Source organism: Phyllopteryx taeniolatus, chromosome 11 (genome assembly GCF_024500385.1).
Source record: "Phyllopteryx taeniolatus isolate TA_2022b chromosome 11, UOR_Ptae_1.2, whole genome shotgun sequence".
Classification (NCBI taxonomy): Eukaryota; Metazoa; Chordata; class Actinopteri; order Syngnathiformes; family Syngnathidae; genus Phyllopteryx; species Phyllopteryx taeniolatus.
This window is the reverse complement of record NC_084512.1, coordinates 17,916,588-17,943,396: the sequence shown is the minus strand read 5'-3', so window position 1 is coordinate 17,943,396 and position 26,809 is coordinate 17,916,588. Positions and strand designations below refer to the sequence as shown.

Below are 26,809 nucleotides of genomic sequence, written 5' to 3'. Positions count from 1 at the left end.
ATTGTACAGCCCTATATTGAGTTAGATAATAATGATATAGCTTATTAGTATATTTATTGTTTTAAATTATTTTCCAGCCATATAAAGTCATAAATTAATAATTCAAACAAACATCTATTGCTAATCAAACACTGAATTAACTTCAATCTGAAGGAAAGTTCAGAAGCAACTACTAACATAAATCATTAGTGTAATCACATTGTATCTTAAAATAAGCATTGTCTAAGCATTTGAACGTACAGCTAAATTTGTAAATACACAACAAAACAAGCATCCATGTTAGTGCAATCTGGGGTTGTCATGGTAATAACAGCGCACCACATTTCAAGCCCAAGCTCTTATTATAAGGTCAAATGATTACATTTAGTTGCTTAAAGCAAATGTTCGGACAATAAACCTTTGCCTGGTTCTGCAAAGTCTTCTTCTCAAGGGCCGTAAAAGGCCTAATAAACCTCAGGTAGCTGTAACACCGTGTGACTTGATGTCTTTATCAGCAAAGGCAAATTCCCAATTTCACCTCAAAGAACTCAAATTACGAGCATGCAATAGTTTTACTGGGCGTGAGGAGAGGAGGCAACTCGCATAAAGAAATGTCAGCCTTTTTCCAGAAAAAGCTGTGTGCTTTTCTCGGAAATAAAGACAATGCTTTGTCCACATGACCCTTATCATTACCTTTTCACAGCATGTCATCTGGACAAAGTGATATTACATGGTAAATAGCAGGACACCTACAGTTAGTAGGATGAAGCACACTATCCAAAATTGATTCTTCAAGCTGTGTGGCTCCTGTCATACAAACAAAACTATGCATCCATCCATTTTCTATGCTGCTTGTCCTCATTAGGCTGATTAGGCTAACTTTGTCTTCAAAACATCGAACCTTGGCTGTCCCTTTGATGAGCTCATTTCTAATTTTATCCAACCTGGTCACTCCGAGAGCGAACCTCAACATATTTATTTCCGCCACCTCCAGGTCTGCTTCCTGTTGTCTCTTCATGCACCTATATTCTGTCTTACTTCGGCACATCTTCATTCCTCTGCTTTCCAGTGCATGCCTCCATCTTTCTAACTGTTCCTCCACCTGCTCCCTGCTTTCACTGCAGATCACAGTGTCATCTGCAAACATCATGGTCCACGTCCTCATCTGTCAGCCTATCCATCACCACTGCAAACAGGAAGGGGCTCAGGGCTGATCCCTGATGCAGTCCCACCTCCACCTTAAATTCGTCTGTCACACCTACAGCACACCTCACCACTGTTCTGCTGCCCTCGTACATGTCCTGTATTATTCTAACATACTTCTCTGCCACTCCAGACTTCCGCATGCAGTACCACAGTTCCTCTCTGGGTACTCTGTCATAGGCTTTCTCTAGATCTACAAAGACACAATGTAGCTCCTTCTGACCTTCTCTGTACTTTTCCATTAACATCCTCAAGGCATCTGTGGTACTCTTTCTAGGCATGAAACCATACTGTTGCTCGCAAATACTCACTTCTGTCCTGAGTCTAGCCTCCACTACTCTTTCCCATAACTTTATTGTGTGGCTCATCAACTTTATTCCTCTATAGTTCCCACAGCTCTGCACATCACCCTTGTTCTTAAAAATGTGCACCAGCACATTTTTCCTCCATTCCTCAGGCATCTTCTCAACTGCTAGAATTCTATTGAACAAGCTGGTCAAAAACTCCACAGCCACCTCTCCTACATGCTTCCATACTTCCACAGGAATGTCATCAGGACCAACTGCCTTTCCATTGTTCATCCTCTTTAATGCCTTTCTAACTTCCCCCTTACTAATCATTGCCACTTCCTGGTCCACCACACATGTCTCTTCTACTCTCCCCTCTCTCTCATTTTCCTCATTCATCAACTCCTCAAAGTATTCTTTCCATCTATCTAGCACACCACTGGCACCAGTCAACATATTTCCATCTCTATCCTTAATCACCCTTACCTGCTGCAGATCATTCCCATCTCTATCCCTCTGTTTGGCCAACCTGTATAGATCATTTTCTCCTTCTTTAGTGACCAACCTGGCATACATCTCATCATATGCCTCTTGTTTGGCCCTTGCCACCTCTACCTTTGCCCTATGTCGCATCTCAATGTATTCCTTGCGCCTCTCTTCGGTCCTCTCAGTGTCCCACTTCTTAGCTAACCCTTTTCCTTGTATGATTTCCTGTACTGTGAAGTTCCACCACCAAGTCTCCTTCTCTCCTTTCCTGCCAGAAGATACACCAAGTACTCTCCTGCCTGCCTCTCTGATCACCTTGGTTGCAGTGGTACAGTCTTCTGGATGCTCCTCCAGTCCACCGAGAGCCTGTCTCACCTCTTCCCGAAAAGCTGCACAACACACGTCCGGTCTCAGCTTCCACCACATGGTTCTCTGCTCTGCCTTTGACTTCCTAATCTTCCTCCCCACCACCAGAGTCATTTTACACACCACCATTCTATGCTGTCTAGCCACACTCTCCCCTACCACTACCTTACAGTCGTTAACCTCCTTCAGATTACATCGTCTACAGAAGATGTAATCCACCTGCGTGCTTCTACCTCCGCTCTTGTAGGTCACCCTATGTTCCTGCCTCTTCTGGAAAAAAGTGTTCACTACAGCCATTTGCATCCTTTTTGCAAAGCCTACCACCATCTGTCCCTCCAAGTTCCTTTCCTGGATGCCGTACTTACCCATCACTTCTTCATCACCCCTTCACCAACATGTCCATTACAATCTACACCAATCACGACTCTCTCTCTGTCTGGGATACTCAGAATTACTTCGTCTAGCTCCTTCCAGAATTTCTCTTTCATCTCTAGGTCACCTGCGATTGGCTGGCAACCAGTTCAGGGTGTACCCCGCCTCCTGCCCGAAGATAGCTGGGATAGGCTCCAGCACGCCCGTGACCCTTGTGAGAATAAGCGGCTTGGGAAATGGATGGATGGATGGATGGATGGACCTCTAGGTCACATCCTACCTGTGGGGCATAGCCACTAATGACATTGTAAATAACACCCTCAATTTCAAGTTTCAGCCTTATCACTCAATCTGATACTCTTTTCACCTCCAAGACATTCTTAGCCAACTCTTCTTTTAAAATAACCCCGACTCCTTTTCTCTTCCCATCTACACCATGGTAAAATAATTTAAACCCTGCCCCTAAACTTCTAGCCTTACTGCCTTTCCACCTGGTCTCCTGGACATACAATATAACAATCAACTTTCTCCTAATCATCATGTCAACCAACTCCCGAGATTTTCCTGTCATAGTCCCAACATTCAAAGTCCCCACATTCAGTTCTAGGCTCTGTGCTTTCCTCTTCTCTTTCTGCCAAAGAACCCGCTTTCCACCTCTTCTTCTTCGACTTCGACCCACAGTAGCTGATTTTCCACCGGCGCCCTGCAGGTTGATGGTGCCGGTGGCAGATGTTGTTAACCCGGGCCGCGACCGATTCGGTATGGAATTCTTTGGATGAACGCTCATATTTGTTTGGCAAAGTTTTAAACCGGATGCCCTTCCTGACGCAACCCTCTGCCTTTATCCGGGCTTGGGACCGGCCTACAGTTTGCACTGGCTTGTGCCCCCCATAGGGCTGCATTTTTGTAGTGCAGTAATTGCTGAAAGAAATTATACAATTTCACTTAATTGGTCCCAAAATTATAATTTATTAATAACATATCTTTTCTCATATATCAATGCCATGTACTGTATAGTGACAGGCAGAAGAAATAAATTCAAAACGGGTACATTATAAATGATAAATATAGTTCATTGTTGTAAACATGTGCCATGAAATGCACTTCCAACACTGTGTGAAAGCTTATGTTTAAATCAAACGGGCCCGCATACAGCACAATTCTGCTTCTGAAATGCTTAGGATTGTCTCCAAATATAATTTGAAGCCATTTATTCCTCAACTCCTGTGAATGTCGCAGGAGATGCACAGCTTTGCATAAGAACCATCCGTGTTGTCGCTCAGCCATCTTTCCTGAGATAAGTGTGTGTAACAACCACGAAGCGGGCAGGTACTTGTATAATAAGCAACTTTCTACATCACAAGCATACTGAAATCTGATCCAGTTGTTTTGCAAGTTTTTTGCCCTTTATTGTCTTTGAAGAGAAAGAATCCAAGGGTGTGGCAATAATAAGCTAAAAGCTTTAACTGTAACCCTTTTCGCTAAGCTATTTTTTCTTCAGTGTGTATGTTCTTGATTGTTTGACTTAAGATTTATGATGCTGCCCGAAATGAATCACATTCACAATAAATGTTGGCATGAGTAAAAAACCAGGCTACTCTCTGTCTTGTTTTTTTCGTACTCTCGGAGCTGCACAGATGTATGACGACTGCATCGCCTTGTTGATGTTTTGCTGCTCTAGAGAGCATTACAGTCCAGCGACAGCAGCAGATGGGTGAGTTGAAAGTCCTCTGTATATTGGCCAATGAGAAGACAATAGACCAAAAACACGTGACTGCTGGAGAGATTAGTCGACTTCAAGCTTTAAACCTCAATGCAGAGTAGTAAAGTTGACTCGTTGACGAATCAGTTCAACCCCTAATATACTGTATATACAACAGTCTGTTTTCATGGTAAACATGAAATTGTCTAGAAATTGATATGAAATTGTCCCAAACATTTGAACGGTAGTATACTTGTAAGAGCAGTAGTCAAAGCTATCGTACATAAGCATGAAATGGGTATTGGGCCCTTGGACCTGCAGTGCACATCCAGCCATAGGCAGCCGCCTCAAACTGGTAGACCCCTGACAGTCAAAGCTTGTCACAGTGGTGGGGTGAATGCCTCGTGTAAACATTTATCTCCCTTGTGAGAGTGCGTCTGCGTGTGGTATAGGGCCGGGCGACAGACTTCTCTAAATCTTTATCTCGCACCACGACAAGACAACCTGGAATATACGAGCATCTGGAGCTCCTCTTCAAACACAGCCTTATCTCACGCCAAACATTCCCTCCCATCCGAGGACGAAGCGAAGCGGGAGAGTGGCCCGAACTGGACGGGACCTCACACCATCATCACAGCAAATGCTGGGAAGGGTCCCTGGAAGAGCATGTGCGTGTTTACAGGGACTGGACAGATTAGAGCAACAAGCTGACACGGCTGTGACGGAATCCGTCTGCTTTTCTTCCGTCTTACAGGTCAAGCTCAACACAAACAAACACCATCCCTCTTCATCTATCATCCACGACCTTAAACACCAGCCTCAAACGTAACACAGACCCTGCATGTTCGCTGGAGCTCTAATAGCGAGGAACTTGAATGGTTTGTTTTATATCATAAAACAATCAAAGTAAAGAGTATGTGTTTCATGGCCGTAAGCACTGGTGCTCGCTGGGAACAAACTCACAATTGTGTGGGTGAAGAAGATAAAGGCCCATTCACTGTGCCTTCAGTCAGCCTATGGGGGGGGGGGGGGGTGTAGCAATGTGCCCCTCCCTGGGGTGTCTACATACGGCCTGTGCCTCACTTCAAAGAGAGGGCACAAGGGCAGCATACTCCCCCTCCTAACGCTGATCCTCTCAGCTCACAGCTGATTCCCCCGTGTGTGTGTGCGAATGTGTTTGTGTGTGTGTGTTAGCCCCTCTAGCTTTCGTTGAAGACTAGCGTCCATGCTCTTGTTGCCATTTTTCTGGAGGATGTCTCAACCACAACGTGCAATACCTGATAGCAAAGGCCAATTCCTTAGGTTGGGCATTCACTGCAATCTTTTTAAAGCGTTGTTTTTAAATTCCAAATTTCACTGCGCTGCCAGAACAGTCAACCATTTAGAGGCTGTTGCCAACACTTAAGTCGTTAACAGTGTTGCCACAGTTACCTTGAAAAAGTACCTTAGTTACTTTACTAATTACTTGAGCTTAAAAGTAACTTAGTTCCTTTACTGGTTACTTGATTTAAAAAGTAAGTTAGAAAAAAGGAACTTTTTAGTTACTTTCAGCAGCTGACAAGTGGCAGGAATATCACTTATCCACAGTACAAAAAAAGCATTAGCTTAACCGTACCCATTACTTAGTAATGTACGCCACACAAGTTACAGAATGATGTCATCTACGCGCGTTAAACCAGCTCTCAGTCCGGACTCCAGACGAAGTTGAGCGTTCTCACTTTTTAATGTGAATATTATTTAAGCTAAGTATTGTAAGTCCTTCAGTGAGTCAGTCCTTACCCTCCATGACCGATTTATGACCGCACACTTCGGTATGAATAATTAACCCAGAATGCATTGGGCCTTTAACGTGCCAGTAAAACTGTATTTTTAATGTCTAAATAAACAAGTAACAACAATCAAATACACTTTTCACTAAGGAAAATAACTAAAATAGTGTGGTGACAGTGACATCATGCATTTCTTTGTACTTTTATGGTACTGAACTGTCACTGTGCAATAAACAATCACTTCCCCATCGCTTTCTTCAATTTGTTGATAAAAATACCGGTCTTGGTTAAATGCTTCTGCACAGCTGGAATGGTCTTTGTTTGAATCACCAGCTCCATATTAGTACTTGGTGAGGGACATTGATGTTGCAAAAGTTGTGCATCAGTTGGATCAGATCCATCCATCCATCCATTTTCTGAGCCGCTTCTCCTCACTAGGGTCGCGGGCGTGCTGGAGCCTATCCCAGCTATCATCGGGCAGGAGGCAGGGTACACCCTAAACTGGTTGCCAGCCAATCGCAGGGCACATACAAACAAACAACCATTCACACTCACATTCACACCTATGGGCAATTTAGAGTCTCCAATTAATGCATGTTTTTGGGATGTGGGAGGAAACCGGAGTGCCCAGAGAAAACCCACGCAGGCACGGGGAGAACATGCAAACTCCACACAGGTGGGACCGGGGATTGAACCCAGGTCCTCAGAACTGTGAGGCTGACGCTCTAACCAGTCGCCTACCGTGCCGCCTTGGATCAGATAAAAAAGTATTTTCATGAATACAGCTGCTGTGTCGGATCGCTCATCTGGGACATCATCATGATACACATTGTAGCAACATATCACAAACTACTATGCATTAGTTGAAAAAAAACACAAAAAAAAAAAAACAGTAACTGTGTTAAACATAAAAAAATAAATAAAAACCAACAAGCAGAGTCACAGGGAGGAATGAGCGAGAGGAAGTGTAGTGAAGAGAGGAGCTGATCTGCGGCACAGGGAGGTCTGGCCCTTACAAATCCCTTCTTTTTTGATCTCTTCATCCAGATGAAAGAACAGCGGCAGGCGGGATTATGTGGGACAATTGCGCTTTCTTCCCTCAAACTCTGACTGGATCGGCTTTTGCAAGGGCCCTAATCATTTTCAATTAAGCCCGTTTTTTGACATCCTGTAAAAGCTTACAGTGCTAGCTTGAACTCTCACTGCATCACCCCTTTCACTAAGCCTCTCATTGCCAGTGTGTATGTATGTGTGCGTGGAGTGTCTCCTGACAATTTGCATGGGCCTGGACATTTGCTGAGGTGGCAAATTGCATACTCACGTGACAAATGTGTTTTGACAATAACAAAGGAGAAAATCGTACATGGGATTTAGCACTATGATGTCTGAACAGGACAATTTTACAGCAACAAGAACGTCACTGCGCCTGCGCAACGAGACAAAACGACCAAAATGACACGCCAAATCAATGTAAAGTCTGGGGGCCATATAATGCACAAACATTCCCACAGAATTGCTACAGTATACAGTCGTACCTATGGTGGACTTACAAAAAAAATTTCACATTGATAAATGACAATTTTTTACCATCATCGAAACTTTATTAAGGTACAGGCAATTTTTTAAGTAACATTTTAAAATAAGTAAGTGTCACACAAGTATTGGCAGAAGTCTGTGTCTAATATTACTTCAATCTAATCAATAAAACACTTTTTTAACTCTCAACATGAATGACGAATGTTGAGGGGTAATAAACTGTTGGAAGCTTCTGTAGTTATGTGAGCTAGCATAGCAGTCTACATCTTGTCTTGAGCCTGGCTTGAAACTTGAGGTCAAACAACTAATCAATTATAAAATTAATCAACAACTGGTTTGATAGATTCATCCTTTAGAGACCTTTTTTCATTCATTCATTTCCCGTACCTCTTATGCTCACTACGGTCACGGGCATGCTGGAGCCTATCCCAACAAACTCTGGGCGAGAGGCGGGGTACACATGAACTAGTCGCTAGCCATTCGCAGGGCACATATAGACAAACAACCATTCACACCTACGGACAATTTAGAGTGTTTGGGATGTGAGAGGAAACCGAAGTAGCCGGAGAAAACCCACGCAGCAACCGGGAGAACATGCAAAATCCACACAGGCGAGGCCGGATTTGAACCCGGGTCCTCAGAACGGTGAGGCAGATGTGCTAACCAGTCGTTCACCATGCCGCCGCATTTAGAGACATGGGTTATCCTAAAATTGTCCAAATCCTCTGACTTTGAGTCTCAGCAGTAAATATCTGATTCTGTAGTCCTCCAAGAAAACAGACTATTCTTGTGTTTAATCAAAATAAGACATTTGCTAACATCTGCTTTTACTTTGGAAACCAACGATCAACATATTTACCTTTTTTTCGGGCATGTTACGGACCAAACCAGTAACTTAAGCATAACCAATTTATGTTTGTGCCACAGTTTGTTTACTGGGTGCTTAATTTTGGTTTGAGATGGATATCTCAACAATGGAGGCAGAGACAGACGTACCATTAGCAGGCCCTGGACCAGACCCAACTAAGACAAGCACTGACAGCTGGGCAACGGACGACCATGAGAAATGGGTGCCCCCCCCCCGCAAAGGTTTATCCAGATAGAGGAAAAGTGAAACAAGTGTCCATCAATCTCTCACAGAGGACCCAGCAGGACGGCCAAGACAGCCAGTTTGAGGACAAACAAGTACAGGCTTGGCTGGATCTGACATCTTTAGAATTGGAAGTGCCCACTCAATTAGATGAAACTTCAGAGATCTCTTATATTGTTGTTTATATTTGGATGAAAGATGAACAAAATTGATGATCGTCTCAAAATGTAACATAATGCCGTTGTCTAGAAGATGACAAGGTGACATAATTAATTTCCTAAAAAATTAAAAACAGTGGCAAGCTCAAAACAAATATAATGTTCTATTCCAGCCTGACAAAAACCTCCACACTTTAGGATGATTTTAACTTTTTCCACAAGTTCTCTGATAAAAGTGTGTCGCTGTTGCCAAACAACATGTTTAATCATGCCATGTTTATAAAAGAATCTCCACTGGTTGTCAAAACATGTACTTATTCGACAACACTGTTTTGCAGTTGGCTGGTGGTCAGTCACCTCACCTTCCACTCTAAGTCTGCAGCTCACTCGCAACCCTATACAAAATGGATGGATGAGTGGACGAATAACAACACAAATTGCACTGTAGATGAAACCTGATCACCGTCACTTTGTTGTCTGTGTGTTGACAATCTTTGATTAGGAACATAAAAGCAGACAACTGTTTCATGAAGGTGGAAAATCGGATGTGTAAATTCATTAACAAACTAGACTGATGATTAGTTGTGTGTTATCTGATAAACTGAAATATGTGGAAACAAAAGTTAATAAGTACAAAAAAAATCCATATCCGTCTTAGATACTACAGTATGCATTTAACAATATTATAATGAATGTAGTGTTTTGGCAAATATTTTTCTGACAGAATAAGTAAGGAAGCTATCGTCTTTGGGGTTTTTTATTACTAAAAAGAAAGAAACATCTTTGCAAAGAGAGGAAAAGGTACAAGTCTTACGGGTTGTCACCCCTTACTGAAGCCCAGACAAAAAAAAACAAAAAACTTTGTTATATCGAAGTGAGAGAGACAGAGAAGAAAGGCAAAACGATTATCTTTGTCCAGCTGCACTCAACTTATCTTTATCGAAAAACAGCTAGTAGTCACAACATAGCTATGAACAATTAGTACGCACAGCATGGTCGGAAAACAGCTAGTAGTCACAATGTAACAATAAAGCATATGAAGGTTGTATAAAACTAATAGAAGTAATTTTTGATATATATAAAACATATATTTTCCAACTCAGTAGCCTATTGGAGAGATCTTCTACCCATTGTGGAGGCGACTATAAGTGGATGATTGAGCCATATTTGATGAACCCCCCACCCGCATTTTCACAAAGATATCACATTTACAAGAATGGGCCGAAAATTTGGGCTAGCTGAATATAAAATGCCTTTGGTTATAGCTGTCATGACATGGAGAGCTAGAAAAATCAACAGAGAATACAAAATTAGACAAAGGGGATATCATATGACATTTACGCCAATGGATGTCAGTCATGCCCTGACAGTGAAGGCCTATGGATTTAAAAAACTTTTTTTTTTAAAGTTTAAATAATTTAATTTCAGTGAAATCATTCTATACTTTAACCTAATAACCATTTGTAATGCAAATGTTTCATATTTAATGTCAGAAGAACCTTACAATGGTACCTTAAAGTTCAACAACAATCTCTTCCGTGACGCTTTTTGTCATTGAGAGCAATTATGTCTGTGGCTAACTAGCTGCTGGCTAGCACATGAAGTGAATCTGATCTGCCCAGGGCCTTAAGAATCAGCAGAACTGGATGATTTACAGGTGCCATATTTTGCCAAAACAACTTTTTCTTGTATTTGGGATGTAATATTGTCTCTATGGTGCCTCAGTAAACGTCTGAAATATAAATTAAAATCGTCCACGCATTCCTGAATTCCATACATTTTTCTGCCGACAGGCCTGAAATCAGGTCATTGGAATTTCTTGAGCTAATCAACGTCACTCGCAAAGATCTCTGCCTACCTCTCCGATCCCGAGCCAGCGCTGTCAAAATAACAAACACCTGGGCTCTCACAAGTGGGTCTTCTACACAGAGGCAACCAATCAGAGGAAAGAGGGTGGTCTTAGCCAAATATGGACAAGGCGTTTACAAAACTGGGTCAAACAGAATTCGATGTTTTCTTGACACAAGTATGACATTTTTTAAATGAAATTGACACTAAGTCCATGTTAGAGACTCTACGGAGTTGTAAATAGTCAAAATACCCAAGGATGTAGCTGGCCTGCAACAAAGTCAGAATATTTCTGTCCTTTGATTGGTTGGTCAGAGCAAGCCAAGTTCGACAAGCAAAACACGTCTGTAGCAATCTGCACACAAATAATCAGCATCTCTGGTGAGTATGATGTATTTTATATTATTTGTTTTTTATGTTTTTGGAATGCTTTTCAGTATTAATTCTGAACTGCACCAGATGATGTACGTGGCACAGTTGTGTCCTGTTATATTGCGGTTTTGTATAGTATTGATAGTTTCTATAATCGTGACATGATAGTGGTAGTATTAAGAGGTGGATTAGTAACACCCCGTCACCACTTCCCCAAGGTAATCTCTTACCAACACTATCCTTTCAGAAATCATGTTGCAAAACAAGACAAAATGCCAAAGGGGAAAAAAACTAAATACACAAACACAGAGCTCCTCCTTTGATGCTGGCTGAAATGAGGTCTACTGAGGCGCCCAATAACGTCAAATCGGATGGTTCAAACCATTCAAATATTGTTGTACTTTTGTTGGAACTCCAAATTGAACTGGACATTGGAATTTCAATGCCACTGAGTTTGGAAAATTGCATTTACCATCCACACACACGGAGGGATGTTGCACACTTTCCGTTAGCACTGCAGAAATTTTTTCCCCGGCTATCTCCTTTGAATCCTGCACTTCTAATCACCTTCCATCGCAGCCTTCTGATCCCAAGCTTCCCTTTGTGCTCCACACTTCATCATCTTTATTTTTTCCCCTAATTGCCGGTGAAAGACAACCCTCTTTGATTCTGCCTACATGCCAAAGCGTTATCATGGAGGGGAAAAGTGTCATGCATGTCTGTCCACATGGAGGAAGAAGGGGCCACGGCCGAGGACAAACCTCAAACTCTCTGAATGACGTATCTGTCGCCAGCTCAGAGGATATCAGTGCTGTTCGCTGACATAAAGGTGAAGGGTAGAGGCAACCTGGGCCCGAGAGGAGAAACAGGAAACCCCTGAAATGCAGACTGGCCAATGACAGCGCAGAACAGAGGTCTGACACTTTCCAGCGTCTGTTAAATTCAGTGATACAGTTTACATTTTTGGCTTGATCTGTGGTCTTTTAGTTACTCATTTTTTTTCAGTTTCCAAAACTCAAAACTAACCCAAATGAATGCAAGCTCTGAATAAAGCTATGAGGTCAGCCCCAGAGTCATTTGAATCTGCCAACATGCCATTATGTTTTATTAGCCAAAAGGCTAACATAATGTTAGTCATGGCGTGAGCAAGCTTAGTAAGCTAATGCTAACAAGGCTAGCTAGATGTTCCTGGTTGCAACGTTTGGATACGCTTATTTTTATTTTTGGTTTGATGATTTTAATAGTACAGTAAGTAGAGAGCTAGCCAGCATCTAGGAGCCACGCTGCGCATTAAAACCGCTGTGCTTGTCTCAATGCGGTGTTTTACTTTTGCCCTGGAATCTGTGCGTGCTAGCTTCCCTCTTTATTTTTTTTGCCTTATTTCCTTGTGTCAATTTGACACAGTAGACAGAACCTTCAAAGACATACACCACACTCTTTAGCATAACATTGTGTTGATTGTATCAGTAACTACGGGGTGGGTCTTAGGGTGTGCAGCCATGGTGCCCTAGCCTGTTTAAATCTAACTTGCTAGCATCTCGTCAGACTCTTTTCATGTTTTTTGTATTTTTTTACTCTCGGATACAATTAGCTGCAATAGGAGAAAAAGTCTTTTTTGACTAGCTTGCTCTTTCTTTTTCCTCCCAAATGCCATCATTTGTTGCCGCTCACTGGAGGTTGTGTACCCAGCATGTTTGCCTTGTTCCCTGTCAGTGTTTAACCTTTTCAATATGATGTTCCAAAGACCCCTGATGACCACTGTACCCACTTGCACAATAGCTTATTGTCTTCCGGGGTTTCCGACTAGGCTCTTCTGCAGGAACTCAAATGAATGTGTGACCTACTCGAAGGAAGAAAGGGGGGATGCACGGTGCATGAGCGGCAATTACACAATCTGGAGGATCACGTTTGGAAATATCGCTCTGACAGGGGTGTTGTAGTAGGGTCGTAAAGTTCGCAAACTTTCAGAAAAGGTATGCCTGAAGTGGAGCAAATCTTCAGGGTTTGAGGCACCATGTCTTTTGCTTTTTCTTGGGAGTTTTTTTGTGTGACACCTGTTCCCAAACACGGGCCGCCACCATGACACGTATCATAAGACCTAAGCGTACTCGACAAGACTTCAGTCTGGTGAGCATCAAACAATTAGCCCTGTGCATGTTTTGCGTTTTCTTATTTTTTTGCGAATACTTTTTATTAACATGGCCGTGCCTTAATAAGTAATGTTAAGAAAAACATGAGTAGAGAAGAAGAATATACACCGGAAGTTACACAAAATAACGTGACAATATGTATTGTCACAGCCTTTTGATATTTTTACACAGGCAATGTCTTTTTAGACATGTGACAATGAAGTATGTTAAAAATGTAAGCACACCTGTAACGCAAATCACTTTGATGTTAGAAATGTGTCAATAAAGTTAAGACAGAGTGCCGAGTGGAAAAATGTTTCAAAATGTATATTTGATACAGCCCTTGCACTGGCTGTCATTGGATTGTGCAGGGACACCTAATGACGTCTCCATTGGCTACGTGTTCATGGTTAAACTGGGGTTCTAGGAATGGGGGAGATGGGAAGTGGCAGAGACACAAGGAGACTTCAGCCTGACAGGAGCTAATCAAGAGTTGCTCCAACATATTACAAGTGACTTAAGCTCTATCTTTCCTCTCACTTAACTCTCACTCACGCTCAACGAGGAGACGCGGAGAGACAAAGACCAAACGAGACAGAGAAGAGGATTAAAACCTGAAATGGGAGCCGACTTCCGGTGCCAATTTCGGCATATGCCAGGGTAGAGCCGCGGAAAGATAAATGAGCTCTTCAGCGACAAGAGGAAGCCCATTGGTTATCTGGTGTGGCACAATTTACTGACAATGACGATGATAATATCAATCAGCGGCCTGTCAGAGAGCCAAGTGGGCTTGGGAGGAAAACAAAGACGACGCTGTCTCTCATTTGATATGTTCACAAGGAGATGTTGATGTCGCTGCCATTCAGGTGCAAATAATGTCATCACTGTGCAGTCAGATCAGCGACGACTAAAACTGCCCGGGGCCTTTTTCCCAAAACCTGGAAAAATAAAGATGACGGGTTAATGAGCTAGCAATCAACACAAGCAGAGCCGCATCAAGCAGAGCATTGACATGTCTGCAGTCCATGGTGAAATATAGCTGTGGGTAACACTTTTCCCCCCTTCTTTTCCTTTGCCTTTAGTGGTGACGAGTGGGAGAAAGCACATGGCGGCAGCGTCAGAGAAGCACCGGTGTAATTACTTTTGGCCATCTTTCAAGGCCCGCTCTCACCGGAGAGAGATGTGTGACAACATATGACAAGAGAGCCAACAGGCTTTCCATAAAGAATAATGGAATCCATCATCAGTGAGGCAGACACACCTGTCTGGCTTGGAGAACAATGCCACACTGCCTATTTATTAGGTGCCAGAAAAGTTTATGTTTGCTCGCTGACAGTGACAGCAACTCGATCCTTTTTTTTTTTTTTTTTTGGAAGGGGGATCTCAAAAACAGGGAAGCGGAGTGGGGGGGGGGGGGGGGGGGGGGAAGTCTGACTCAAATATTTTCTCTCTCGGCAGTGCACACCGACTTCTCTTTCTTCCTGATAGCTGTCTGCTAGAGTCAGAAGACAAATAACAAAGGCTGTCACTCCCCCCGGAGGCTTCAACTAATTCTTTTCTTCCCCCCGTACCGCTGAAAAATATACAGCACACATTATATCCTTTTGACGCTTCAAGTCCGTCACCATCTCAATCTTCATCAGAACTGTGTAGCAAGGCAGGGAGTGATTGAATTATTTATGCTAGTTTGATATCTGTTTCCAGCATGACTGATAATGAGCCAGTGGATTCCATGACTGAAAAGCTTTTTTAAAGTAAATATTATAAAGCACTGTCAACAATTGTACCAGACATTGATCCAAAAATCCAATCAGAACATAATAGCATGCATATATGAGTCTGCATGTTTACTGCCATCATTTGCCAGACAAATTGTTAGTTTAAACACACAACTTCATCCATATTCAAATCCAGGCTTATGGTGGCCCCTGGGGGGGGGGGGAACATTTTTGAAGCGTTTCATAAAACACGCTTCACACAGAGCGACTGTGTTTTAGGAAAAATACATGATTTTACTATAGTCAACATTTCAGGAAAAACATTGCACAGTACACAACAGTAACCTTTCCGAAAAATGCAATTTAAAAAAAAGAAATAATATGCAATTAATAAAAAAGATTTTTTTTATTTTAAATAAGAAATGTAATAATAGAATAAAATGATTTCACTGTCATATTTGTAATGGTGAGATTAATATTATATAATTATTGTCCATCCAATGTTATCCAATATCACTTATCTTCACTGGGGTTGCAGGTGAGCTGGAGCCTATTCCAGCTGACTTTGGCCAAGATGTGGGGTACACCCTGGACTGGTATACAGCCAATCGCAGGTAACAAATAAAAACAATTATTTACACTCACATTCACACCTAAAGACAATTTAGAATCTTCAATTAACCTTAGATTCGTATTTTTGGAATGTGGGAGGAAGTTGGAGTACCCAGAGAAAACCCACGCAAGCATGAGGAGAACATGAAAACGGCCCCCAACCTCAGAACTGCAAGGCGAATGTAGAAACCTCTCAACTTCCATGCCATCGTATTATTAGTCTATTTTTTTTCTTTTAGGGTTGCTGAGATTTTATCATCACTGACTACAGCTGTCACCTTTTTGACAATAAGTAAAAATTACTTTAATTTCCAAATGAAAACAGCCATTACTTTTTATGGAAAAAGAGTCAAAACAAACTTTTAATGTGAATAAATGAAGCAGTCTATTGTGTTGTGCGAGGGTGTTCAGCGGGCCAACGACTGTCAGCCAGCCTTGTTGTCACACCAGCGCCGGCTGTCATCGTAACAGTTAATAATTAGGCTTCCTATCGCCACAAAGCGCGGTGCCACGGCGACAAAAGCTAACGGCAAGCTGAGGTGGTGGCTTTGGCGGCTGCATTCTAAACAATCTGACCGGATGATTAATGAGCGCGGGCCACCGAGCGAAAGCGGCAATCTCGCCTTCGCAACAAAGGCTGCCTGCACACCGAAAAATTAAACAAAACACAACAAGACAAGCCCTGTCCCCGCCACGAAAGACCAATTGAGGCTCGGTGGAAACACGCCAAGTAAATAAATTACGGAATTTTGAACGACAGCTTGTGAAGACTTTATTTAACCTCGGAGCGCTTTGCTGAGAGTCCTCATTAACATTTTGACACTGTCACTTGAATGGCAAGGTCAGCAGTGGTCCACATGCGGGCAGATTGTTGTGTAGACAATTGGGAGGAATGTAATACAAAGACTTGTAGACGAACACAATGTATCCCACAAGGCATTTTCCAGTTGTTTGATACAACATACAGTATGTTTATGTACCATAAGACAATCACTTTCCAATAATATCCATCCAAATCCCATGCCGTTTGTCCTCATTAGAGTCACAGGTAACATGAGCCTTGGTTGCCAGTCAATCACAGGGCACGAAGACAAACAGCCATTCATACTCATATTCACTCAATTTAGAGTCTAAAGTGAATCTAAGATGCACGTTTTCTGGATGTGGGTGGTCAATGTATTTTTAATTTTTTTTTATTTTTTATTTCTTTTAGATAGGATTTCGGATCTGGGATGGGATGGTTCTGAAGGTTCTGAAATGCTGTTTCCATGCCTGTGTTGAGCAGAATGTTGAAGAATGCTGCCCAAAAGCGGAGGACACTAGTTATTACGATAGAATAGAACTTCATTGTCACTGTCACAGGAACAATGAAAATCAGTTATGCTTCTCACAATTTGCAGCGAGGTAAAACATATAATCACACAATTATCAAAACAAACAAACCAAAAACACAATTATTTACAGGATGTAACCACATTTGGGAGAATGTCTATATTATGATATAATAGTAGTGCGATTATTTACATTCGGGTACTGCACAGATTTTTTTTTCCATCACAGATGCACAGATTTTGTTCATTATATTGCATTTATGTGTAAGGGCCATTAGTAATGGTCATTAGTTCTCACTTCGGCTTGGTGGTAGAAGGTGTTTTGAGGCAATTAATATCATGTTGATGTCTTTAGACAGCAAACTAATTGGGACTGAATCAACAGCACCTCTTCTGGCTGCACTCAACCAGTGCACTTCATCAACAATCACAAAATCCGCATGAACCTAATTAATGAATCAATTATTATGCCCATGCCTACTCACAAGATGAACCAATTTCAGTAAATCTAAGTTACACAACGCTCTACCATTGTCATCTTTTTTATCAGCCTGAATTTTCCCAGCCTGACAGAAACATATTCATCCCCCTTTTTTCATCAAGTTAATGTCAGCGTTACCATTTTCAAATTATATTCTTCAAAGCAGACATTAAAAAGCAACGGCAGCGGATAACAGCAGTCACTATAGTGAAACACATCTTTTTTTTTTTTTTCTTTTTTTTTTTCTTCCCATGAAGCAAACGCTGACAAACAAACAGGGGCACTCTTTTCCGCCACCGGTCAACAATTACCTTGAATATTTGGACTCAGGGTTGTTCCGGGTGGGATTTTTTTCTTTCTTTCTGTTTGATGGGTCTTATTCTTCCCCACTGCACTTTGCCGTGCTCAGCTGGCAGGGCTCTTAGTTGTCACAACATCTCCTTTTAATGTCCCTGACAGGGGGTTATTTACTCCCATATATGTTTTCTCTCCAATCAAACCATGGCAGAATGGAGGCTGCCAAGCCACCCAACTGGGATGCTGATGGTCACCTCTTTGAGGAGTTCTTCCTGCCTCACGCACTATATTTTTCACGAGATTGAGGTTCTATTAGAGAGAAGGAGTCTCTCATTTGTCTGTCCTTGGCCCAAAGTGTTGGTTAACACTTGACAAGCATCAATGCCAAACACTCTTCAGTAAGAAAGATAATATTGGGCCGGGATTTTGCATGTTTTCCCCCTCAAACTGGATGGTATACGAACTGGATGGTATTCTCTGCAATGAGATTGGGAATATATATATATATATATATATATATATATATATACACACACACTATATATATTATACAAACACATGAATGGGCTCATTTGGCAGATTCTTTGAGGCTGTTTACAGCAATCAGACTGATCAAAGACAGTAAAATGATATCAAGGGACTGACATCTCGAATATACAAGCAAGCAAACCTTCAAGAATCAATAGAGCAAACCAGACAGCATGTGTGAGTATAGCTTTAAGCCAAGTGGGATGCCAAATGTAAAGGCGGCCATTGATAGCGCAATGAAAAATGCATGATTTCAAGAGGGAGCACTCTTTTATCTAGCAGGCACGATCAATAGTGGGAAAGGGTTACCGAATCAAAGTTGTTTTGCTGCTACCGCCGCTAACTGACGCTTTAAAACATTTGAACACAATTTCACAGAACAAAGCTTGCTAAAAGACAATTGCAAGGGAGTAAGGTGGAGTTCTATGGGTTGCTAAACTTTATTTTAACATTCAGAAAGGCAATATTAAATCTTGGAATTCTTGTTTATTTACTACAAATTAGCACAATAGGGAATTGCTGATATTGTTCTTTGTTCACTAACATGAACTGAAACTGAACTTACAAACAAGATATTGATGTCTTGTACATTATACTGTCGATGTACTTTATACTTTAGTGTGCCTGTTCATTCAATAATTGAGCAAGATTTTACAGTACAAAATGTAATGTACGCTTTTGGGATACTGTATGTTATGGGAATAATATGACCTAACCCATCCATCCATCCATCCATTTTTTGTACCGCTTCTCCTCACGCAGGTCGCGGGTGTGCTGGGCCTATCCCAGCTATCATCGGGCAGGAGGCGGGGTACACCCTGAACTGGTTGCCAGCCAATCGCAGGGCACATAGAAACAAACAACCATTCGCACTCACAGTCATGCCTACGGGCAATTTAGAGTCTCCAATTCATGCATGTTTTTGGGATGTGGGAGGAAACCGGAGTACCCGGAGAAAACCCACACAGGCACGGGGAGAACATGCAAACTCCACACAGGCGGGGCCGGGGATTGAACCCAGATCCTCAGAACTGTGAGGCTGACGCTCTAACCAGTCGTCCACCGTGCCGCCATGACCTAACCCCAAGCACCTAAATGCATGTAAACATGGATAAAAAACATTTTGTGCACTATGTTCCATTTTTGTCATCCTTGTAAAGTATGTTTTTTAACTTGAATGTCTTTTAGGAAGACAACAATGCAAAAACAACAGATACATTTCATGTTACTATTAAACGCTGGCACTTACCGTAAAAAAACAAATAATATCTGAATAGGCACTCTGTGCTACTGTAAAGGAAGTGTAAACCTTGCTACTGCATGCAGTGATTGACTTGTAGACCAAAAGCCGACTTATGAAGGTACAATGAGAGCATGCAGGAAAGCCATAGGAATTTTGCAGGTTGTAAAAAAGACGACAAGCTTGGGAAAAAGTGGACATCTCGTCATTCGATGATAAGAATGATTTCTGAGCAGATTTTTGTTAGTTCGACTTAGAAGACCTTTGGCCAAATAATCGGAATTCTAAAAAAACAAAAAAAGGTAATATTTATTCGTTGTGTGACTGGAACGTAATTGTTGCTGCGTAATTTTATGATTGACGTGTAGCTTGGCCAGTAACTACATGAACAGTAACTGACAATAGTAAATATTTCTTAGTAGTTATTGAAAATGATATCACGGTTAGTCCTTCCGGTGTGCTTATATTGATTGTGTAGATAAACCAATGACTGCATGAACAGTGAATAAAAAGCTGAAAAATGCTGGTACAGTAAGTTTCTGTATGGACAGAATGGCAAGTCACTGCACTGTGGTAGAATACATGCTAACAAAGGATTTTAAAAAAAGCCCAGATTTGGTTTTGGTCAGCCTATAATTCACAGTATTTCTCTAGGTTTTCAACACTGCTCGGAGCTAACGATTCTGAAATTCAAGGTCGGCCTCCATCTTGACATCACTCTACACATGCTTCAAGGACATGCGAGCAGATAAGGTGACATGAGAGGAAGAGCACAGAAAGGGAATCACCACAATGGTGAAATGGAGACACAAAGAGAGAAACATGAGAGAGAGTGTCTGATTGACAGACAGGACTGAAGGCTTTGGACAGGGAGGGACCAGGGAGCTAACTCATAGCCACCTAGTGTGCCCCAGCTAGCATCTTGCAACTAGCCTGTCACCGCTGCCTAAACAAGCCTGGCGTTTTTATCTGCACAACGCGGCACACCGTCTTTTCTTGTAATGGAGATAAGATGTATAAATTATGAGCGGCTGACAAAGGCTACTCGGGCACCGCTGGCGTCTCATCAATCACTAGCCTGCATGTCACCAGGTAACTGACGTGGCCCCCGGAGGCACGGCCCTCTCTTTAGGAGAGCGAGGCTTTTGTGGGCAAAAAAATGTGTTTGCCTCTATGCAACGGGGCTCTTGTACACGTCTAAATCGAGAGTGTCATTATCTGCCTGTGTGAACAGCTGATTCAGTCACAGCTCTTGGGCTGCAAAAAACAGTCGGAAATATACCAAAGTTGCATACATGATGAAAAAAAGATAATGGCTGTGTGTACTAAGCATTTTGCTCAGAGTGCTTTTGTGTGCAAATGCACTCAAAAAACAACTGTAGTATATGCTACGGAGATTCTGGAAAGATATTGACAGGCTGCGGGGTCTCGTCCTAGAAATCTGAAAAGGCCCACCCACAATGAAAATTGGTATTGACAATCTTCCATAAACGCTCGCTTCATCTCCAAACAAAACATGGACTGGGTTTGGCTTTCAGGCTAGCAGAATTTTAGATAAATTTAGAATTAATTTTTGGTAATCCCACAGACAGAGTCAGCAACTTCAGCGTGTAACACAACTTTGCTAGCTTTGCAGCTCACAAAAATGATATCGATCTTTTGTCTCCAAGTGAAGTTCAAAAAGACGAGACAGAAGACGAAAACGCTGACTCCCCATGGGGACATGAGAAAGATCTGTAGCACCAAAGAGAATGAGACCTGACATGTTCTTTATGACGAGCTGAAAGATGAGAAGTGGCCGGGGTATTCCTTCCTCCCCAACCCCCGCGAAAGCAAGCGTCCACAAACAAACAGTTCCACCACACTGTGAAGAAGACGGGACGGTGAGTCACGAGAAAAAGGCAGACAGGTGTCAGGAGAGAACAACGTGCGTCACAGAGGACACTTTGGAGAGAAGATGGTTTAGAGGAAGATGATGACAAGAGTAGAGCTCATGAAAGGACCATCACTCTGGTTGTCTTCTGCTTTCTGGCCTGCTGGACTTGTTTGGATTCTTGGCAAGGAAGTACTTACTAGTTTGATCACTTTGAATAATCTACCAGTCAGTGATAGTGTAGTGGTTAATTCGCCTGACTTCTGTTCAGTTTACACTCGGTTGTCACTGAGTATGATTCTGAGTTGAACGGTAGTTGACTGGCACCTGATCCAGGTTGTGGTCCGTCTTTCGTCGAGATATCTACCTATCTACCTACTGACAATCAAGTCTTGTCCCTCAAACCTAACAAGAAGTAGTACCGAAACTGACTTTTGAGTAATGTGTCATAAGGCATCAAGACTGCTGAAAAATACAAAGAAAAAGAAGAAGCCGTAGTTTGGCTGTTTTGCTTCAGTCTTTTTCACTCAATCCCACACATAGGGAGAAAAAACACGTAACACACCTCACACCACAGGATAATATGTCAGACTCTCAGAACTTTGCAGATTTTGGACGTAAGGGGGAATAGGACTGAGTGTTGACCAGATTATCTTTATGTGTGCAGCAATTCACAATAAAGCAAAACTTGGAAGTGGCAGTTGTCTATTGTCCCATTAAAAGGGACTGCAGCTTGTCGGGCTCAATCCTACACATGCGAACTGTACCATATTACTCTGACCAGCACCCCAATGGAAGGGTGTTTAAAACTGGGATGCTACCAGTTTAATCACGATCACTGTTGGCACAATGGGGCCTCATTGGGGAAAGAGTTCTGCACAGGCGTAATGATATCCAAGACCTCTCATATTACCTCCCAACACACTGAGTGAGGGACTCTGCCAGTGGTGCCCGTTGTATCATCACTCATCTGCCTTCCACATCAGGTGATCCCTGGGGATGCTTATTATTATAGCATATTAAATGTCTGGGCCACGGGTGGTAGATTTAACCAAGATAAAATATTCTTACAGAAAGAAACAAAAAGGGTTGGTGTGGTAAGGTCGGACGTTTTCAGTACCTTTGGGAGTTATTAAAGTGAGCGAATAGGGAATAGGAAAGGCAGTATTAAAGATAATAAGAGATCAATTGTCTGTCAGAATGCCTTTGCTATGCCACCCCCAACCACAAAAGAAGAGTTTGTTTTCTTCAGTTTCCAATGAAATGACAAACCTTTGTTCCACATGGCCCAAAGAAGTTTGCCTTGAAATTGAATATTTATCGCTAACCGTGACTCACATTGCATCTCACAGGATGTGTTATTACAGACCTGCACACCTCGTTGGCTCTCCATCACTTTCCCAAGCATGTAACAGTGCAAAGAAGTCAGACCTATTCTGGGAAGACAAGTCTGTCAGCGTCTAACTTAAAGCCAACTACAAATAGCAACAAAATGAGACTGTCAGGGGTTATAACTCCTTTGATAACCACTTTAAGTTGTGAACAATCTGACAGCAATTGTGTGCTTTTTTTTCAAGCAGTTAATCATTGCAACTTCTCATTTTACACTACCACTAATGATAACACACTGGGGTCCTATAAAAAGGCATCCGGGTCAGATCGGATCAGGGCTGGTGTCCTCCCATTGAGGAACTGTTTTCACAATTACATTTTCTTTATTTTACCTGGTAATTAGATATAAGAACTATCAGTGAATTTCTTATCACCCATGAGGGAATTTATTTGAATGCCTGCGAAACAACAAACCCAAAGAAACATCTTTGCCCACTTCACTGGCCGCATGTGCCCCGCTGGCTCATGCCTACCTTTCACAGCCCTTCCCAACGCCCCAGTGAATGAAAGAAGAATGCTGTTTGAGTGTCACTTGAACCTTCTGCCCCGTCAATGACCTCGACTACACCCTTGGCAGCCCTCGCTCTTCTAAACGCGTCCACGGCTCAACAAGAATGTCCCTCTGTCCTCCTCTGTTTCAGCTTAATTTCCTCTTTAGCGCTAGCACCATTCTCCCGTCGTCCCCTGCTCATCACACGGCTTCTCTCATTCTCTGCTGTCTCTATTCAGAAGTTGAGAGGGAAAGAAAAATGCCTCTTTACGAGCAGCAAACAAGGATGAGTGGCTATTCAGCAAGGGATGGCTGGGAATAGGAGCTTGAATTGTTTGTAAGACTGGGAGATAGTTCACATATTATGGGATGATACACAAGTGCAGGCTGTAGAGGACACTTCAGACTTAGATATGAACAAAAAAGAGCAGCACAACACAGTCAGTGAGAATAAATTCAATACAGTACACTGGGCTTAATTCAACCTCATGGCGAGTAAATAGCTCGCTTCACATCAATATGAGTTTATTTTGACACAAGTCCTAACAAAAAAATACCAAGAAGGAAGTTTAACGATGACTAGCAACCTGATAGCCCTTATAGGCTAAAGGAACAATATTTTGTAACGTAAGTTATCACAAGTCAGGCTGTGGAAGAACAATATTTGACTGAAATGTATAGAGACAGGTTCATAAATAATATAATTGATTTAGAAATTGACATTTTTACTTTAAACCCAGTGAATGGCTTTGAAATGATGGCCAAGTAAAGCAATGTTGTGTGGTACAAAAATATTTCCATAAACAATCAATTTAATATTATTAGAAACTAGTTCATGTTGAATCTAATGTAGTGCTTTAAGATCTTTTTGACACTATCTTCATACAAAGGGGCACAAGATCTTCTAAGGACAGACATTGGCACTGTTGGTTTGTCCAGAGGTTTTTGACACCAAAAATCCAACTTTGATCTTTATCTCACTCGAACTATATCTCTGTGTTCAACACCCCAGGAATCTAATGTGCATTCTTGCAAGGCAAAGGCTCATCTAATACCACAAAGTCAAGTTCCAGTGCATATGATACGGACATCATTGAAACTTTATCCTTCTGCCACTTATCTGTGACATTTCTGACAGGTTAAGCCCTTAATGGTGCAAATTTGACTAGTTAATCCAGCATGGTAACATCCTTCTTGTCTCTGTGGTGGAAAGGTCGCACTGTTCCTTCAACTCAAAGTATTCTTCTCATCTTTGCCTCCAACCTCTTCATGCTCATCATTGGCTTCTCCTTAGCCATCATCCGCATGAGTGGGTGTCAAGTCTACCTGTCTCAACAGCACCGCCACCTTCACATGACCCGCAGATAGCCCTCGGGGACATTAATTATAGACCAGTCGCACTTGTTGAGAGGAAAAAGACAGTCAGACAGAAGCAAGGAGAGCGAATGACACATAGAGAGCAGGAAGAGATAAATGCAGAGATGTTGTTACAACAGCTGTCACATCCCAATCACCCAATCCTGCTGCACTGCAGGTCACACTGTGGCTTCACCTGATCCTGTTTCACGTTCTTCCCATTCACGGTTGTTTGCAGGTGCTGTTTCATGAGTAGCATCTTCAGCTGGAAGGATCTGGCTTAAAGACCAAGGGGTTGTTATCTCACGACAGATCATCCATCTTTCCATTTTATATCCCAATCGTTGGGGTAGGTAGCTGGAGCCTATCCCAGCTGACTTAAGGTGAGAGGCAGAGTACACCCTGGACTGGTTGCCAGCCAATCGCGAGGCATATGTAGACAAACAATCATTCACACCTTCACAATTTAGATTCTCCATTAACGCAACAGGCATGAAAAAGCCGGAGTATTGGGAGAAAACCCACGCAAGCTTGGGGAAAATATGCAAACTTCACACATGAAGCCCAGTGCTGATATTTGAAACAGACCCTCAGAACTGTGAGGCAGACATACTCACTACTAGGCTACCATACAGCCCTGTGACTGCTCAAAGTATCAAAATTGGTTGCTGGGGAGCTTCAGGATCACTTCCAGAGTACTGCCAAGATGATCTTGAGCAAGAGCACCAAACCTCCAACTTCTTGGACCACTCTTCCATGTGCAGACCTTTCTCCCTCCACCCATCCATTTATCCAGCAATCTATCAATTACACTGCTTATCCTACTAAGGAGCTTACCCTCGCTAAATTAAGGCGGTCTAAACCCTGACCTGGTGACTATAAAATAACAACCATCCATTTGGTACAAGTTTAGGCTTCTACTGTGGGATAAAACTCAGTCTCATCAAGGGCAAATTATGCTCTGTAAAGCTGTGGGCAATTACAATTTTATGTCAAAAATGAAATGAAATGAATGAAATCGTAGTGATTTCTCAGATCGGAAACAGGCCTGTTTCAAGTCACCATAAAAATCCCAAATGACTCCGATATCTGCCTAGGTGACTGCAGTGTATACGGATGTGTGCAGCCCCTTCACCCTCCACACAGCCATCCGTCCGTCTGTCCATCTAGTCTTCCATCCATCCACCCGTGCCCTTTCTATATTTAATAAGGATCATTGTGGGGCGATATTCCAGATGACTACACCCTGGACTGGCCACCAGTCAATCAGGTGAGCTACTACATTACCAGTGCCCATCTATCCTAGATGTCTCTCTACCATGGTATCTGAATGCTTAAGGAAGCCAGATGTAAGTAGCATTCAAAAGCTTTTATCCTGATTCTGGTACTGTCTCAGAGTCAGAGCTCACGTTAGTATTCCACATAACAGAACGGAACAAAGTATAAGGACAAAAGCATAGCTCTATGATAATTTGACATTTCTCTTCTACAGATAGACTGTGAACTGCTTCCGAGTGATCAGAGCAATCTGTCCAAACAAATGGGTCCTCTTGCACATTACCGTGCCAGATTAGATGACTCTCGGCCATTTGATTCCCCACTGTCTCGACAGCTCCTCTTCCTAATGGACTTTGGGGGATTTCACAAAACGCAAAACAGGGAGAGGTCACTGCGTCTGAAGGTTACACCTGTCGGCGAATCTAAATAAATAACATTCAGGTGCACTTTTCTCCGTCAGGCGAGCGTCTTAATGATGCCAAGTTAACACATACTAAATAACAGTGTCTTCCAATGCGCTGACAGCTTCAGAAATAATTGACCAGCATGCTCCAAACTGAGACGCAGTGGGCAGAGAATTCAATCCTGCACCTGACAGAACCTATTGAGCATGTCACTACACTGCATTATACACGCAGCAATGTCAGGTTGGGGATGTGGTCTCCTGCGAGCTATCTGCAACTGCATCTCGGAGACAGGCTAAATTACCTGGCTCTTGATAATAGCTCTCATTAACTAGTTTCCTCACAGCCTGGTCTCATAAGAGAAGTCTCGCTGTCAAAACATGACAAATTGTTTTTGTTTTGGTTTGCGTCCCCATGCTTGGCAGCCTCTCATTCAATCCAATATCCTCCATTGGTGCAGCAAGATCATCTCTAATTCCAGACGAAGACATACATACGGTGAAAAATGAACA

General features: G+C 42.3%; 1 protein-coding gene across 1 annotated transcript in view; it reads right to left on the bottom strand.

The window, feature by feature from the left end:
* Positions 1-26,809, bottom strand: part of lrmda (leucine rich melanocyte differentiation associated) — a 305,490-nt gene that overhangs the window by 55,667 nt on the left and 223,014 nt on the right. The window lies entirely within an intron of this gene.